We start from the raw sequence: 5,607 nt of genomic DNA on the forward strand, positions 1-5,607 counted from the left end.
CTTTGGGGTGTTTGGCTGAGCTCAACCTCCTACATATTTGTGGTGTGCATCTTGATGGTTTCCATAAATCGAGAGACCCACAGTTTTACGCCACCTCAGAGCGATAGATGTTTTTTATTGTATGATATTAGAAATTTTTTCATGGCACCTGGCGGTTGAACATTTCCTGCCGAGGAGCAACCGCCATTAGAAAAAAACCTTTTTTCTATCAATGGGTACTTCGTGTGGAGTTTTCGAATCTGTGCACTTCCGAATGGTAGTCATGCACCAACTATTTTGGCACAGACAGCTGCACATAAACAATGAATCCGAAATTTTACCAGCATTGCTTTTATTTATTTATGTTCCTAAACAGAAAACCTTAAATTTTTCCCTTTACTTGTTTGTTAAACATTTTTTTGTTTTTATTTTATTTTTTTAATTTCTTATATGGTAATGTAAGTTTGAACTAATTTTTGAATGTTGCACCGATTACTGTACTGGAAATGAGTTTCGTTTAATTTTAATGAAAAACAAATTCTAGTTACACTTTCAATACGAAAAAGAATATTTTAAAACATTGTAATCGAATTGAATAGAGGTTTTTTTTATATTTTAAATGGTGTAAAACTGGTTATTTTATAACTCTATTGGACTAGAATTTGTTTGGGTAGTAAGACCAGGTATTTTGATGTTGCATAGCCGGCCATTTTAATTTTCGTAAACTATCGTCTTGTTAAAAATACCACTTGCTAAAATAGAGAAAAGATGGAGGTCGAACTGTTTGGGCTGAGAAGTGAACTGGTATTATACAGCTCACAACTAGTATTTTTTCCTACAGGGATATTTATAGAGAATTTGTTTGCTTTGTTGCCTTTCCTGCATACTAGGCTGCATTTGATGTTTTCTGCCGTTATCCAATTATCGATTTTAAGGTATTGTTGTTAGAGTATTGCGTATAATTACCAGTTAACATTGAAGTAAGTCAAACGATACGCCAACAACTTTCGAAAAATCGAACCAACCAGCTAATGAGATGCCAAGCCAAGAGTTTTAATAAGTTAAATACTTTTTTGTTGTGTGAGAACAATACATAAATGCATCGGCATTATTGACACGTAGAGTGTGGCACTACTTTGACTTGAAATTAATACGAAAACACTGTACTTGTATTTGTAGTTAGTTGTTCTTGCTCAGCGATGCTGTTGAAAGTTTCAAATCTGATAATAATTTCAAAACTTTTAATACGATTGCTATGTTAACGTGTGAGTGGGTTAAATGAATTCGATCGATTATTTGAGATGAGCTTTTTGGGTGTTTGGCCGAGCACCTCTTCCTATTTGTGGCGTGCGTGTTGATGTTATTTCACAAATGGAGGGCCCTACAGTTTCAAGCTGACTCCGAACGGCAGATATTTCTTATGAGGAGCTTTTTCATGGCAGAAATACACTCTGGCGTTTGAAGAGGAGCGAACGCTAGTAGAAAAAACTTTTTCTTCATTTTGGTGTTTCACGGAGATGCGAGCTTACGTGCTCCGAATAGTAGTCACGCGCCAACCCATTCGACTACGGTGCCGCCTCGTTCTTTAAAGGCAGTAATTTTCTCCAACCTTAAAGGGATCTATGTGGATAATAATTTTCAAGCTGATGTCTTATAAAGGTTTCTGAATTAGATTGCAAGTTTTCTTGAGGTCGGGAATAATTCTATTATCTTTCTTTTTTTTATAAAAATGTAGTTCATATTACAAAAAACTCATCTCAAAATAGTAAACTTTATAAAAAATTCAGCAAATTGTCATCAAAACTATTTTTAATCCGAATTTTCTGGGAAGTTTTGTAACCCATTGAAATTTTGCCAATTTAAAATAATTCAAATTTTTTTTTGATTTCTGATATTTTTTTGTGATGTTATGAATTTCCTTCTGTATAATGAAGGCAATGGCAAACCTCCGAGGTTCTCATAAGAAATATCAGCCGTTCGGAGTCGGCTTAAAACTGTAGGTCCCTTCGGTAGTGGAACAAAGCACGCCACAAATAGGAAGAGGAGCTCGGTCAAACACCTAAAAAGTGTGTAAGAACCAATTATTTATATATTTTTTAAAACTGCACACTCAGCATTTTTTACTAAAAAACATTAAAATTTTGGTGAACATTTTTGAATTCGTTAAATTTTTTACAAAGCTTGAAACATTGAGTTATATAGTTTTTTTAGTATGGACTACATTTTTATGAAAACATACAAAAAATGTAATAAAAAGAAATTCAATGGTCAAAACTTTTCAAAATATCGCACTGCTATTATAGTGAACGCAGGTGTACCTATTTCAAAACCCTATAGACAGGGTGGGTTAAGTTCATTAAAACATTATTTAACTTGGCTCAAATGTATCATTGAAATCTTTTAACCGTATAAACCAAAATACTTCTTAAAGGAGTAGTTTATGTTTAAAAAGAAGCTCACGCTTGAAGTCAACCGAAAAATAGATATTTCCCGGGAAATATATAATATTTATTGATATATTAAATTAGTGATCTTGCGTTCATCTGATCTCCTCCATTAGAGGAGTGTTGGTAATTAAATATTTATTAAATTCATTAGCACTCGACTTATCTACATGAATCGAACAAATACATACATATATATATACGCGTACACATACATGTACTGATAACAGCAAAAATGTGTATAAAATAGGAGGATACTCCAATTACAGGTAAAAAATATTAAAAAAAAAATATAAATATAAATATTAAAAAAAAAACAGGAAAAAGTCACATATTTGCGATCCTGCCAGGAGTCGAACCTGGAATCTTCTGATCCGTAGTCAGACGCGTTATCCATTGCGCCACAGGACCGTTGTTTGTAATTCACCCCGCCTATCAATACAATTTCGAAACACAGCACGCTTCGCCACACTTCGACGCCACCAACCAGTAGATAGTGAAATAAGCGACGTATTTAATTTATTCATTTTTATTATTTTTATTTTTAAAACTATTAATAGTTTCATCTATAAACATTTGTATTCATCGCTAAGCTAAGTATATCCACACATGTATGCATATGCATGTGTATATACGCATGTATGTGGTTAATGTGACTTCTATTGTGGCTTATATGCTTCCATCGTACCGATGTACAAACAATAGGTATGTATACATACTCGTACATGCGTATGTATCATATAATATCGTGAGAGAAATTTGAGAGTGACTCTTGAATAATCCAGTTGCTGTAGTACCTACTTATGCCTACTTATGCTTATGTATGTATGTAAGTACACGCATTTTGATGTCAATCTAGAAACCGACATTCTCTAGTGTTTATTCGTGTCTGAGATTCTTGCATTTGATCGAAAATTTTCGATAGTGCAAGCATCGATAAGAAATTTGATCGAAAATGTTCGATAGTGCAAGCATCGATAAAAAATAAAATGTTCACTATACTTTTCATATAAAAAATATCTCTCTACGATAATATAAAACTAAAAATTAGAAAAAAGAAAAAAGAATTAGTAAAAGCACGTATGGCTGGTTTGCTGGAAGAACGTCATAACTCAAAACATCAAAATTTTGGGAGAAACGACTTCAAAATTTTCAATTCACTTTGCCCCTATAAGTAAAGTAAAGCCACTTTTCATAAACAATTGAGCCCTTGATTTTGAAAGTGGATGCTTTCCATTTCAATTTAACCGGGCTATTCGGGTCATGTTCTTCAATTTCGATGTAACTCAAATATGTTGCTCTCTGGTCAAAATAATGAGACACGTATTTTTTTGTTCGCCCGAAAAATTTTTTTTCAAGAGTTATCGACAATTTTGTTTTTCGGCTCAAAATCGATTTTTTTTAATTATATAAGAAAATTTTTTTTTTAAATGCCCATAACTTAGTCAAAAATGAACCGATTTTAATAATTCTGGGTTCAAAATTATCGTCATAACTTACACGAGCGACTTCATGTAGAAACAATTGCAAAAAAGTAGTTGGAATTTTTTTATTTAGCAGAGAGCAACATATTTGAGTTACATCGAAATCGAAAAACATGACCCGAATAGCCCGGTTGAATTGAAATGGAAAGCATCAGTGGTATAAGTCAAAAATTTTAAAATTCTAGTTTATCAGCTATTGCATATCAAATCCTAATAAAATAACATAATCTGAAGAGATTAACAGAATGCCATGAAAATTAACTCGATAAAAGGTGTTTATTTTTTGGTTGATAAACAAAATACGGTTGATGCTTTCCATTTCAATTCAAAAGGGCTATTCGAGACATGTTCTTCGATTTCGATGTAACTCAAATATGTTGCTCTCTGGTCAAAATAATGAGACACGTATTTTTTTGTTCGCCCGAAAAAATTTTTTTTCAAGAGTTATCGGCAATTTTGTTTTTCGGCTCCAACTCGATTTTTTTTAATTATATAAGAAAATTTTTTTTTTAATGTCCAAATTAACCGATTTTAATAATTCTGGGTTCAAAATGATCGTCATTACTTACAGGAGCGACTTAATGTAGAAAAAATTGCAAGAAAGTAGTTGAAAATTTTTTATTTAGCAAAAAGTGCGAAACAGGTTTTTTACTCAAAAATTCATTACTCAAAAACAACTCATTTTAGCTACTAGGCATTCAGCTTAATTGAAGTTGGAGGTATCCTCTTGATTTGGAAAAAGTTATAAAAAAAAATGCACTTTTTGAAATATTGAATTTCGAAAAAATCTCTTTTTTTTCTTTTTTGCTAAATAAAAAATTTTCAACTACTTTTTTGCAATTTTTTCTACATTAAGTCGCTCGTGTAAGTAATGACGATCATTTTGAACCAAGAATTATTAAAATCGGTTCATTTTTGACTAAGTTATGGGCATTTAAAAAAAAAATTTTCTTATATAATTAAAAAAAATCGATTTTGAGCCGAAAAACAAAATTGCCGATAACTCTTGAAAAAAAATTTTTTCGGGCGAACAAAAAAATACGTGTCTCATTATTTTGACCAGAGAGCAACTTATTTCAGTTACATCGAAATCGAAGAACATGACCCGAATAGCCCGGTTGAATTGAAATGGAAAGCATCGGTTACTGTTTTTTTTGATAGTGGTATAAATCAGTCTGTTCACAAAGTTTGGCAAAATAATTGGTAATTTTGTCATGTCTTCAGATAACGGTTCAGGTATGATCAAGTAATTCTTTTAATGTATAAACGTACTATTTATAGTTAATTTTAGATATTATACGGCGAAAAAGTATAAGTAAAGTTTCAAAGAAATGGAAACGAATAAGACTAATATCGTCTTTAGATGAATCAGTTCATACTTTAAAAATGAATTCGGAACCCTTAAAAATGGAAGAAAGCAACGTGAAATCAAGAAAGAGGATACGAAATCAACGTAATTATGCACAAAATATAAGAAAAATGAAGAGAAACAGTGGAGAGGAATATGAAGCAAACGAGTCTAAGCATGTTAGTGGTAAACTTTTCGAAAATAAAGATTGCCTTTGTTTTTATTCTTTTTGGAAATTAGCAAGTTTTGAAAAACAGAATTTGTTTCTGTATAGTGTGGTTCGAAAACAACCAATAAAAGAAAGACGACCCAGAAATTACGAAGGATATATGAGAAAATGTAGTTTTAAGTT

The 5,607-nt window shown here is 31.8% G+C and overlaps 1 non-coding gene across 1 annotated transcript; it reads right to left on the reverse strand.

Moving 5' to 3' along the window:
* Window positions 1–2,761: 2,761 nt before the first annotated feature.
* Window positions 2,762–2,834, reverse strand: Trnar-acg (transfer RNA arginine (anticodon ACG)). Its single transcript has one exon. It is a non-coding gene; the product is annotated as a tRNA-Arg (tRNA).
* Between the last annotated feature and the right edge of the window lie 2,773 nt (window positions 2,835–5,607).

The sequence above is a fragment of the Anastrepha obliqua genome, chromosome 4, assembly GCF_027943255.1.
Source record: "Anastrepha obliqua isolate idAnaObli1 chromosome 4, idAnaObli1_1.0, whole genome shotgun sequence".
NCBI lineage: Eukaryota > Metazoa > Arthropoda > Insecta > Diptera > Tephritidae > Anastrepha > Anastrepha obliqua.